The 13,211-nt window shown below is 40.1% G+C and overlaps 1 long non-coding RNA gene across 1 annotated transcript in view; it reads left to right on the forward strand.

Moving 5' to 3' along the window:
• Gm46823 overlaps positions 1–5,645 on the forward strand; it is a 51,582-nt gene extending 45,937 nt beyond the window's left edge. The window contains exon 3 of the long non-coding RNA XR_001783983.1: positions 5,380–5,645. This is a non-coding gene — a long non-coding RNA (predicted gene, 46823). The remainder of the gene's footprint in view (positions 1–5,379) is intronic.
• Positions 5,646–13,211: the final 7,566 nt, after the last annotated feature.

Raw genomic sequence — 13,211 nt, forward strand, 5'->3', positions numbered from 1 at the left:
TACATCATGACAGTTTTACCTCTATCATTTATTAGATGTGTTACTCAGAAAAGGCTAGGTAGCCGAGGAGAAACCAGCAACCAGCAGTCTCAATGGTTTTCATAAAACCACCTTATTTGCTTAAATAACAGAAGAGTATATCTCAGTTTGCTTGGATATGACTTAAATACGTGGTGGGTCAATGGGAAGGCTCACCTCAATCTGGTTGATCAGGGCCCCAGCTAATGAGTCCTGACAATTGTTTAGATATCAGATAACACAATTCTATGAAGTCTTACACCAGTCGTTAAATGCTAGACTTTGAAATGATCCACATCATTTCTGCTCACAATTCAACAGTCAAAAACTAAGAGGTGTAACTCTCCCCACCCACCTTCGGGGAGGGGGAGACAAAAAACCAAAAAGCACCAGATTGTCATGTACTTAAAATGAAGGGACCCAGAAAGACTTGACGAATTTCTCTTGGGGTTTGTGTTTTGATTTTTGCAGTACTGAAGATCAAACCCAGGGCTTATGCATGCTAGGCAAGCCCCCTAGAAGTGATTGGTAAACAGAAAAAGTATTATCTCACAAAGATATTACAATACTAAACTTTTAATCCTAAACCCTTGCCTTAACCTCTGGGCCCAAGATATTACACATTTCTCCCTCCCAATGCCAGTGGCTTTTTATTGCTACCATTTTAACCATACTGAACAACATCTGTGTCTAATCTTACCTATCCTGCTGCACATTATCTGCATGTAAAGCAGTGGTTTAATGGTTTCCATGGAAACCAAGACTATCTGGTGGCTCTGCTAAACCTCGAATCACGGTTTAAGATATCCCCCCCCTCTCTCTCTCTCCCTCTCTCTCTCTCTCTTCATCTCCCTTTCTCTTTCCCTCTCCCTCCCTCCCTCCTCCTTCTTTCCCTCCCTGCTCCTCCCCTTTCTCTCTCCTTCTCTCCCTTCCCCCCCCTCTCTGTCTCCCTCCCTCCCCCTCTCCTTTCTTCCTTCCCTCTCTTTATGTCCCTCTCTCTGTCTCTCCTTCCCTGTCTTTATCAGATTTACATAAAGAATTGATTGACCTTTTAACTTAAAATAAGTAGTAGATCTTGGGTTTACATCTCTGGCTTAAAATTAACTAAGAAGCACAAACAGAAAAGAAAAGATTTTCTGAAAATGAGATTTAAAATAAATATAGGAAAGACGATGAGTAAGATTTGTATGACATAATGTGGGTCTGAATTCTAGGTGAAGTCTTCTCACTTTCTCACACTTTAGTATTGTAAAAGTTTTACATTCCCATACAAGACTGGAAGCTACAGTGCTTCTCACTAAGAAGATAGTTATAACGATTATATAGATTAATTAACCAAGCAAAATTGCATTAAAATAAAAAGTGCCATTCACTTTTGAAGCAATAGCATTACAACTGTTTTAAACAGAAGAATAATGGCTGCTGTAAAGGAGTCTTTGATAGAGTCTGAAGATTTGTAGAAAGCCTTAGAAATTCGCAACCTATAATACATTTTATCTCAAAGATTAAGATTTCTAGGTATAAGGTGATAAATACGAAGCATAAGTGATAGTGTGGGCTGAAATGTCTCCAATTAAGTGCATTAAGGAAAGTCTTGCCAGAGGCAACAATCCAGAAAGGCTGCTCTGACAAAAATTCCTTCCAACAGAACCAGTGGCCTGCAGTATCATTTACTGCCATCTCTTCCTCCTTCACAGTTCAGCAAAAATGTGGCTGACCCTGTTTCCTAGTTCTTTTTGAAATGTTGTATATAGTATTTCCCAATTTGATTCTTTTCTTCAAAAATTTAATGACAGGTGTAGAGTAAACATCACCAAGTTTTTAAGATAAACTTTACGAAATATGCTGTCATTCGTGTGTTGGCTAGTTTTAGGATAACTTGACAGCTCTAGTCATCTGAGAGGAGGGTATCTTGGCTGAAAGAATATATCTGGTTCTAGGCAAGCCTGTAGAGCATTTTCTTCTTTAGTCATTGATGTGGGAGGGCCCAGCCCACTGTGGCTGATGCTGCTCCTAGGCTGGTGGTCTTGGGTTCTGTAAGAAGGCAGGCTGATTAAGGCATGAGGAGCAACCAGGAAGCAGCAGCACTCTTCCATGGCCTCTGTATCAGCTTCTGCCTCCAAGTTCCTGACCTGTTTGAGTACCTGTCCTGACTTCTCTCAGTGGTGAATTGTGGGAGCATGGGCCAAATAATCCCTTTCCTCCTCGCAGTTGCTTTTAATCATGTGTCATCACAGTAATAATAGCCCTAATTAGGACAATTCCTATGACTTCGTTTTGTTATGGGAAACAACGTGGTGCATTTTAGAATGCAATGGGTACAGAGTATATCATGCTAAGCACCCTTCTCTCCAGATGTTTAGCATATTTCCAGCTGAGAGCTTTATCAATTTACTCTGTTAGCAGCAATAGAATGCATGGTGTTAAGTCATTAGCTCTAACAGCTTTCCTTCCTTGGCTCCTGCTCTTCATTCTCCAACACCTTTAAAAAAATTCTCTTTGTTGTGTCCTAAATGTGAAAAGTTCCACAAGGTTCAACCCATGGAAATGACTTGAACCTGCCTTGTTTCAAGACTACTAGGCAAAAGCATACTGTTACTTGCACCTTTATTGGCACGTTCTAAACTTAGGTTTCTCCCTATTCACTAGCAATATTACTAGAAACAAAAATAGCTACCTGCCAATGAGCCACAGCATAGGACTCTGAGGGAGCTTTACCCACCCGATGTCATTTAATCCACACACATAATTATATTTAGACACCATAACTGACTCCACTCTACAAATACGGACCCTAAAGCCAAGGAAGATTAGGAAATTTTCTCCAAAATGTGGGGAAGCAAGCTGCCAAGCCTCAACCTTCTTGTACCTCTAGGTAACTTTTCTTCTTTTCAGATTTTTTTTTCTGATTCACTGGAAGCATCTCAGAATCAAGACATCTAAATTTGAACATCCAAAACTAAAGTATGACCTATTTCTGTTAATCATTTTTATTAATCGCCTAAACTTTATTTATTCTTATTCCTATACATTCATTGGACGTAGGGATGAGTTTCATAAAGATGTGTACACTGTCCTCAAAATTCACATAGCTTTGTCATCTTCAACACCCACCCACTTTCTTTCTCCTCTTCTTGTTCATCTCTTCTTTAGATATTCTCCTCTCTCTTCTGCTTTTCTGTCCTAAACATACATATATAGATATACATTCCAAATGTATGGTTAATACATGAGAGAAAATGTTCATCTCGTTTAATGTATGTGGTTTCACACTTTCCAATGGTCTTCAGTGAGACCGCTTGTACATATATACATTTTAGTCAGGGTGAACAAAGGTTACATATGAACCTTGGAGAATGGGAAGGAGTTCTCAGGGTGAATAAAATAATTAGCTGAAGATTAAAGTACTTAGGAAGGCTCGTTTGCATGGAGAGGCATCCCAGGAATCCCAGGTAATTGCTGGGCAGGTTCTTATCCAGGAAAGAGGAAGCTGAACTTGCATGTTTGCCAAGGACTATGTGACATTCCTCAGGAGTTCAGGCAACACAGATCAGGCAGAGAAGAGGAAACCCCAACTTAGAAAAGGGACTCCTCCATTTTGCTCTGAGCTCAGGAAAGCGTCCTGACATGGTAGACTACAACTTTAGTTGTGAGCAGTGGTATTCACCAGTTGCATCCATTTTCATAGAAATTGTATAATTTTGTTCTTCCTATGGTTGACAAAACTCCAATACGTGTGTGTGTGTGTGTGTGTGTGTGTGTGTGTGTGTGTGTGTGTGTGTGAAACTTTCATTCATGTATACATTCATATATATATATATATATATATATATATATATATATATATATATATATTCCTTTATCCACTACAGATGTCTAAGCTGGTTCTAAAACTTGCTGTTGTAAATATGCTGTTATAAACATAGTCCACTTTAGCCTTGGAGCCCTGAGGCTCCAATGTCTAGGCTAACTATAGGGTCATTCTTCAACACTGAGGCCCAAACTAAAGATTTGGAAAGGCTCAGTGCAGACCCAGGAGCTGAGGAGGACTCAAACACACCAACCTCTAATGGATTCCTAGCATCTCGGTTGTACAAGAAGGCTATAAAAAAAATCTTTCCTGATCAGACTGGTGAACTTCTAAATCAGAGAACTCAAATTGTTAACTGTTGTTTTGGTTCTGTTTTCTGTTGTCATTTTGGTTCCATGTCTTATCTTGTGTCTATACAACTAGGCTAACTGTAGCTTTGTCAGCTTGTCAGCAGTGAGCAACCAACTCCTTCCCCCAAGGCTGTAGCCACCTTGTTAGTTCTTTTAGAGCTATTAGGTCTTTTATTAAGAAAAGGCAAGCTGGGCAGTGGTGGCGCACGCCTTTAATCCCAGCACTTGGGAGGCAGAGACAGGTGGATTTCTGAGTTTGAGGCCAGCCTAGTCTATAAAAGTGAGTTCCGGGACAGCCAGGGCTATACAGAGAAACCCCGACTCAAAAAACTAAAAAACTAAAAAACAAACAAAAAAAAATAACAAAAAAAAAAAGAGAGAGAGAGAGAGAAAGAAAAAAAAAGAAAAGGCAGACAGGTTTGGCTTGCTAACATATTAAATAATAAACAGGTTTCAGAGGTAACTTTTCACTAAAGGAGCATGCCTTGCAACGACTGTTCTCAATAACAACTACTTGTGTCTCTAATAAATGATCAAATGGAAAGAAAAAGTGTTAAAATCTGTGAAAGCTATAAAGGTATAAAATCATTTAAGGGATATGAATAATGGGAAATGTTTTATAGCCCCCCACCAATTGCTATTGTTACACTAAGATTTCAAAGGTTCAGAGTGTTAACATAGATCCACAGAGTTCTGATAGGCTGGCAGAACACTGCTTACTATTCAATCACAAGCTCAAGATTTTAAATGTCCTTTGGTTGTCATCTAGATACAAACTTAAAGATGCATCTCATCGGGCTAAAACCATATATCCAGCTCTTGGACAGGGAAAAACATCTTCATGCTTTTTAACCCAAAGCTGTGGTTTTTGTTATGATTCAGTGTCATGAATCCCCTCCAATGATGTGACGATGTGGATCTCAGTACAGATTGATGCTAATACATCTGGAAGTTTGATCCCTTTTTGTAAAATAAAAATTTATGTAAGCTTTAGGGAGTCAAAGAAAGCATATGACTTGACTTGGGTCCACCTGTCACAGGTCAAATGGATTCCAGAAAGCTACAGCCTAAGTTTCCCTACTCCTAAGGATAGACTCTCCTCAGTTACGAGGACTATGAGCCTGAGAGTTCCAAATGGAAGATTTACCTTGAAGTTCCTATACTTAAATTTCTGACTCTCATCTATTTTCATCTCTGCAGATTTACACTTGGCTGATGGACACCGTCCAGGGATTACCCACAGAACGCAAACTGCCAAGCTTTGGACTTTGTAGAAAAAAATGATGTAAACTAGTCCAGCCTATACAATTGGTCCCTGTGTCTTCATCTAGGTCAGCCAGTCAGACGTTACAGATGAGTGCCCTCTTGCCCAGCCTTTAACCAGGCTTTCAGCCTTCCTGGGCCCTGACAACAATGCCCTACTTCCAACCTATAGGTGGAACAACATTATGAACTAACCAGTACCACGGAGCTCTTGACTCTAGCTGCATATGTATCAAAAGATGGCCTAGTCGGCCATCAATGGAAAGAGAGGCCAATTGGACTTGCAAACTTCATATGCCTCAGTACAGGGGAATGCCAGGGCCAAAAGGTGGGAGTGGGTGGGTAGGGGAGGGGGGGAGGGTATGGGGGACTTTTGGGATAGCATTGGAAATGTAAATGAGGAAAATATCTAATAAAAATATATAAAAAATACTTAGCATTATTTTCTGAGCTTTTGGAAACCTTTCAGAAGTTTTGACATGTGTGTTCATTTTGAAATATTTTCTTTATGTTTTCCTCTGACGGGTTCAGCATTTGAGGTCTTACAATAAGGCCTTTAATCCACTTTGAATTGACTTTTGTACAGGCTGAGAAATAAGGGTTTCATTTCATTGTTCTATATGTAGATAACTCAGTTTCCTCAGCACTGTTTAGAAGAGAGGTAGCCTTTTCTCTAATGTCTGTTTTCAGCATCTTTGTCAAAGCTTAGGTGGCTGTAGCTGTGTGGGTTTATTTCGAGGATCTGTCATCTGTCTTGTTGCCCCAGTGCCATGCTGTTTTTATTACTGTGTCTCTATAGTATAGTTTGAGATTAGATGTTATGATATCTCAGTCATTGTTCTTTTTCCTTAAGAATGTTTTAGCTATAACTCCTTCCATGGGTGTTTTGTTCCCAATTCTAAGAAGGGGCAAAGTGTCCACACTTTGGTCTTCGTTCTTCTTGAGTTTCATGCGTTTAGCAAATTGTATCTTATATCTTGGGTATCCTAAGTTTCTGGGCTAATATCCACTTATCAGTGAGTACATATTGCGGGAGTTCCTTTGTGATTGGATTACCTCACTCAGGATGATGCCCTCCAGGTCCATCCATTTGCCTAGGAATTTCATAAATTCATTCTTTTTAATAGTTGAGTAGTACTCCATTGTGTAAATGTACCACATCCGGGGATCCATCCCATAATCAGCTTCCAAACACGGACACCATTGCACACACTAGCAAGATTTTGCTGAAAGGACCAGATATAGCTCTCTCTTGTGAGACTATGCCAGGGCCTAGCAAACACAGAAGAGGATGATCACAGTCAGCTATTGGATGGGTCACAGGGCCCCCAATGGAGGAGCTAGAGAAAGTACCCAAGGAGCTAAAGGGATCTGCAACCCTATAGGTGGAACAACATTATGAACTAACCAGTACCCTGGAGCTCTTGACTCTAGCTGCATATGTATCAAAAGATGGCCTAGTCGGCCATCAATGGAAAGAGAGGCCAATTGGACTTGCAAACTTTATATGCCCCAGTACAGGGGAATGCCAGGGCCAAAAGGTGAGAGTGGGTGGCTAGGGGAGTAGGGAGAGGGTATGGGGAACTTTTGGGATAGCATTGGAAATGTAAATGAGGAAAATACCTAATAAAATTTATTTTTTAAAAAAAGAATGTTTTAGCTATGAGAGTTTTTTTTTTAATTTTTCTATTGCATGAAGTTTAGATTTTTTTCCTATTTGTAAATAATATGAGAATTTTGATAGAGATTATATTGTATCTATAGACCACCTCTGGTTAATCACAGAGCCATGTTCATATAAATTCTGCTAATGCAAGACCTGGGAAGAATTTTAAACCTTTAATGTCAACCTTTAAGGCCTGGGGAGATGGCTCAGCATAAAAACTGCCTGACAACTTGTATTTGATCTCTGGAAGCCAGTAAAAAGCTATTTGTGGTGTGAGGCTGTAGCCAGACTTTTGGCTACTTTATGGGTTCTTTTTCTACACCCCCTTCTCCAACCTTATTCCACCCTTCCAACTCGACACTAGGTAGGAAAGAATGGTGGCCAGAGTGGAAGAGCCTGATACCATTAGACAATTTCCTGCTGTTCAGAGACATTGAGTTCCTTGGGGGCACTTTGATCTTCACTATCAGGATATCTAATTTCTTCTGTTCTCTTTATACATGACCATTTGACAGAAACTATCTGCAGCTGGGGAAATTGCCCCTACTAGAGCATGAGGCAAATCATACTCAGCTTCTGTGGACAATCTAAAGCATTAGCATATCCCATACCCATTATTAAAATAAAAACATATTCCTAAACGTTTCTGTGATCTCTAAAGAAACCAAAATTCTCCCTATATGAGGGGACCAGCATTACTACAGGAAGGTAGGTGGCAGAGACAAGAGAATCACACAGAAGCTTACTGGCCAGCTCTCTACAAAGCACATTACCAGAAACAACAGGGACCCTGCCTCAAAATCTGTCCTCTCTCTGTCTCTCTATCTCTCTCTCTCTGTCTTTCTCCCTTGCTCTCTCATTCTCTTGCTCACTCATTCTCCCTTTATCTCTTCAGTTCATGTGCACAGAGATGCACACATACAGACAGAATAAAATAATACAAACGGAAAAGTATACCAGCTCATTGGAGATGTCCTTCATTTCCACAGTTAGCTTTACTCATTGGTGTTCATTTTCTTATTGAAGCTATTATGAGCAGAATTGTTTTCCAGTTTCTTCTTCAGCATATCCACTATCGGCACATACGAAAGCTACTGACTCAATTTGTTGATGTTGGATCTTGGTGCTTTGCTAAAGTGGTCTTCATCTTCTCCCTCCTCACTCTGCCCCCAGTACTACATCCTATGATTAAATCGATCTAATATCCTTCAAACCATTCTATGATTGGGATGCTGATCCCCATGATATTCAGCATCAGTACGTCCTAACAGTTTCCCATGTGTCTTAGTGTTTCCATTGCTGCTAAGAAACACCATGCACAAGGCAAGGACACCATTTTATTGGGGCTAGCTTACAAGTTAAGAGGTTCAGGGCGTTATCATCATGGCAGAAAGCATGACAGCACGCAGGCAGGCATGGTGCTGGAGAAGGAGTAGTGAGTTTGACGTCTATAAACAGGAGAAGACTGTCTCCTCTGCACTGAATGGAGCTTCAAAACCCACCCCCACAGTGGCACACTTCCTCCAACAAGGCCACACCTCCTAACGGTGCCACTCCCTGGGGCAAGCATATTCAAACCACTACACCATGTTTCTCTGGACACAATTTTCAGACTATTTCCATTGTCCTCTTCTATATGTGCAATTCCAGGCCCCTGACACTGCTGTCACTAGTGGGTGCTTGACCTGCCACAGAGTTGATTCACATGGTCTATGTATAAGAAGCTCATCTGAACATATCTAATCACAACGGAGTGCTCCTTACTTGCTTCTGCCTTTTTTCACTCCATAAAAATCTCACAACATGCCATGTCGGGGAACTCAAACGCAATTAAAAGTAAACGGCCACACCCCACTCTATAGTAAGATCCTTCTCATTAGCTACAACTCTATTCAAATGCTGTTTGTTCCACAAAGCAGAACATATGCTTCCCAATCAGGTCCACCTCTCTGACTTCATGATTTTCTTATTTATTCTCCTGCTAACGTTCTTACCAGGTATGCCTTTGAGTTCTGCCCTTGTCTGGTATCTCATTTGCTATTCTAGCGTGGTCAGTATCTAGGAAAACGGCTAATTCTCTGCACTGTTGCATTTCTCAGAGTCCCAGTGATGCTTTGCACACACGCAGTGAGATTTGAGCAAATGGAAAAAGGAACTCAGACCTGTAACATGTCTTCAGAAAGATGCCTTATAAAGCACGCAAACAAGAAATTTATATAGATTAAGTTGACAGTTCCATGCGCCCAGTGTGTACTATGATATGCATCACAGTACATATTAGTCAGCAGCAGCTACATCCAACTATTTACCTTTCAGAAGTTACATCTCAGGCAGAAAAGAACTTTGTTTCAGAGATCTTGTCTTTAGTAAATGCTGGCTATCTCACAGTCAACATTGAAGACAAAGTGAAGTAACTATTTCCAAATCTTTCTACAGAAGGAAAGTTAAAAAAAATCATGATGGCTATTTTGTGCAAAATGACAAACTGAGTTATCTGGCTTATAATGCAGTTGAGAACTAAACTTCAGTGAATTTTATACACAAGAATAGCATTTGGAAATGCTAAAATGGTAAAAATAAATGAGTGTCTACTTTTTAAATTTGGTCATCCAACACAGTTTCTGAGACATACCAACATATTTGATGTAATATTTTATTATATTTGTTTGTTAATATGAGAGTCCATGCGTGCCACAGTACCCATATGGAAGATAGGGGACAATTTGTGAAATCTAACTGCCTTCTTTCACCATATTGGTTCCAGAGCTGAATCCGCAGGCTTAGAGGCAATGCCTTTTACCTGATGAGCCATCTTTTTTTTTTCATTTCTTTTATTGAATATTTTCTTTTTTTTCGTTTTTATTAGGTATTTATTTCATTTACATTCCCAATGCTATCCCAAAAGTCCCCCACACCCTCCCACACCCACTCCCCCACCAATGCACTCCCACCTCTTGGTCCTGGCATTCCCCTGTACTGAGGCATATAAGGTCTGCACGACCAATGGGCCTCTTTTTACACTGATGGCCAACCAGGCAATCTTCTGATATATATATATGCAGCTAGAGACACAAGCTCTGGGGCAGGGGGGGTGTTACTGGTTAGTTCATATTGTTGTTCTACCTATAGGGTTGCAGATCCCCCCAGCTCCCTGGGTACTTCCTCCAGCTCCTCCATTGGGGGCCCTGTGATCCATCCAATAGCTGACTGTGCGCATCCACTTCTGTGTTTGCTAGGGCTGGGCATAATCTCACAAGAGGCAGCTATATCAGGGTCCTTTCAGCAAAATCTTGCTAGTGTATGCAATGGTGTCAGCGTTTGGAGGCTGATTATGGGATGGATTCCCCGGGTATGGCAGTCTCATCTTACCAGCCCCAAACATGTTCAACATAAAACCCAAGAAACCCATCACAAAACTGAAAGTTTGGATGAGTACGACTTTCTGTTATTTCTTTAATATTTTATAGCTGTGTTTATTAGAACTATTATCATTCATGAAAAATAAGCAGATACTGTCCTGAGACTTTGGTTGGTAGTACTCAGGAATTATTTAAGTAATGAAGCAGGAGACAAGTTAAAAGGCCATCTCAAGCTTGTAGCTGATACATGGATTTCTATTCATGCAAAACAGAAGGTCTAAATGTCTCTAAGCCTTTCTTCACGAGGTAATCAATTCTATTTTCAGACAGAAGCCACTGGCAGAAAAATTTTTGACAGAATAGTATTCGGTGTTTTAAAGATCGAAGGGTGCTTAAAAGAATGACATTTTAACGACTTAAAGGCAATTATCCCATCTGCCCCCATCAGGGGTATATGTGTGTATGAAGATATGCCCTACTTTTATTCCAAAGAATGTGGTGCTGTGCAGTACCTGCTGTTGTATGACTGTAATATGCCTTTTCTAGAAGTTTGGCTTCTAGATGTGTAGGCAGGTCTACAGATATGTTCAGAGGACAGTACTAACCCACAGTGTGGTTTAATGCCTTAAACTACAGACAATTACAATAGTTGATTGTAGTCTCTCCACAAGAGTCGGGGTGTTGTGCATTCATCCTGCATTTTTTGAGATGAGATATCACAGTTCTGCACCCCCCATGGGTAATAGAAAAGTCTGGTAAGGGGAAATTAATGTGCTATAATGTCTTCCTTGTACACGAAACCACTCACCAAGCTTGATTAATGTTGTAGTAGAGTCCATCTTGCTACTGCCATCATCTTTTCATGCCTAAAACCTGGGTCATCTCAGATTGGTCACTTTAAATACCATGCTATTCATGAGCAAACCAGTAAGCAACATTCTTCCATAGTTACTTTTTGGTTCCTGCCTTGAGTTTCTACTCCAGCTTTGCTGAAAGATAGACTGTTAAAATGTAAAATAAAATAAAACCTTTCCTCCCCAAATTCCATTTGTTCATGGTGTTTATTACAACAACAGAAACAAAACTAGAGAAATAGACATCTCAGAGTAGGGAGAAAAAGGTGGATGCAGGTGGGATCTGTCAAACAGTTGTTGGGGTGGAATGAGTCAACAGAGAGCAGGAGAAAGTTCACATCCAGAGGACTCTTGGCTCTTAGCATCACAGAAGACTCATAGCCACCACCAGGTAACCATGTCCAGGACTGAAAAAAGCTTATTCGTGAATGTTTGTTGGGGCATACTTGAAGGACTGTGGATTTTACATTTGCCTGTACTTATTTGGTTAGTCTCTCTCTCTCTCTCTCTCTCAACTTCACATAAAACTGCATAAGAACTATGCAGTCTTTGTATTCAAGTATCTAGACTACCCTCTAGCATCTGGTAAGTACACAATAGAGTTTTATTTTTTTAATGAAGGAAAGATGAAAACAAATGATGCTAGTGTAAATAAGAATATAAAGTAGTTGAGGACAAGGAATTACGTATGTCTTCACTTTCTGCTGTTCTTGTATGAGACAAGATCTTAGGTATACTAGGATAGTACTGACTCAGGTTCTAGCTAAACTCTTGGTCCTCCTGGCCCCAGTATCCACAAGCTAAGTTATGGGCAAGTACCACCATATCTGGCTCTATCTCCACATTCTTAGCTAATAAAAACTCTACTGTATAGTTTACCGTAACAGTCTTTGCATTTTTCTCAGCTATTAACTTTATTTGTTTTTTACTATTTTTTGTAGACACTGTAAACCAACATGGGACAAAACAGACACCTAAGAAAGACCTTTGAAATAGATTTTTAAAAAATACTATACTACCTAGAGACCACCAATATAGGATTCAATAGATAGCCATACCACTGGATCCTGGCAAGAATAACTGCACAAATATCTAAACGTGGACAGTTCCAGGCTTAAACAAGCCATGTGTTGCATAATAAGCACTAGTCACCCAATGCGGGTGCTCCAAAGCATCCCTAGGTTCTACTCCAAGGAGGGGAAAATATCTCAATGATTTCCCTTTTCTCTTTTCTGCAGCAAATTTGAATATTCACAGGAATAGAATACTCAAAATGTAAAAGTTGATTTCACTCCATTTTTTTTTTATTGAAGCTCTTAAGTGGCTGATTACATACAGTTTCATAGAATGAGCTAATTTGAAAAGGCTTGAGTATATGAGCTCCCTGTGTAACAGCTGAGGGTACACTTCTGACCTTGAATCCTCAAGAAAAAGAGCACTGGGTTGCTCTCCATGGCGAGGAGTCAAGACTGGCATTGATCTCTTGGAATTTCAATGCAGGTAAATTGTTAGTGCTGATATAAATAGTCCCTAACCCATGGTCCTGTAAACACCTCTAATTATGCCCATTTACACACACACACACACACACACACACACACACACACACACACATAGCTTTACTCACAAGCTTCAGAAGCAAGAAACAACTCACAGACCCTTTACTCAATGAGTAAGTCAGCTGTAGAAACTAGATCTTCTAAAATGGAATTAAGTAGCTTTAAGAATAAAAAATTTGCAAGGATACATTTAAAGAACCAGTGACTGGCAGTGTGTCCTTGGGAGGGTATATAGTAGGCAGCTTATGGATGAAGGCATCGAGTTCTCTATCTGTCATTAAGGTGTCCTTTGACACTGGCTCATTCTTGGTGAGCAGTACTTTGTCCGTCA

Source organism: Mus musculus, chromosome 3 (genome assembly GCF_000001635.26).
Source record: "Mus musculus strain C57BL/6J chromosome 3, GRCm38.p6 C57BL/6J".
NCBI classification, from domain to species: domain Eukaryota; kingdom Metazoa; phylum Chordata; class Mammalia; order Rodentia; family Muridae; genus Mus; species Mus musculus.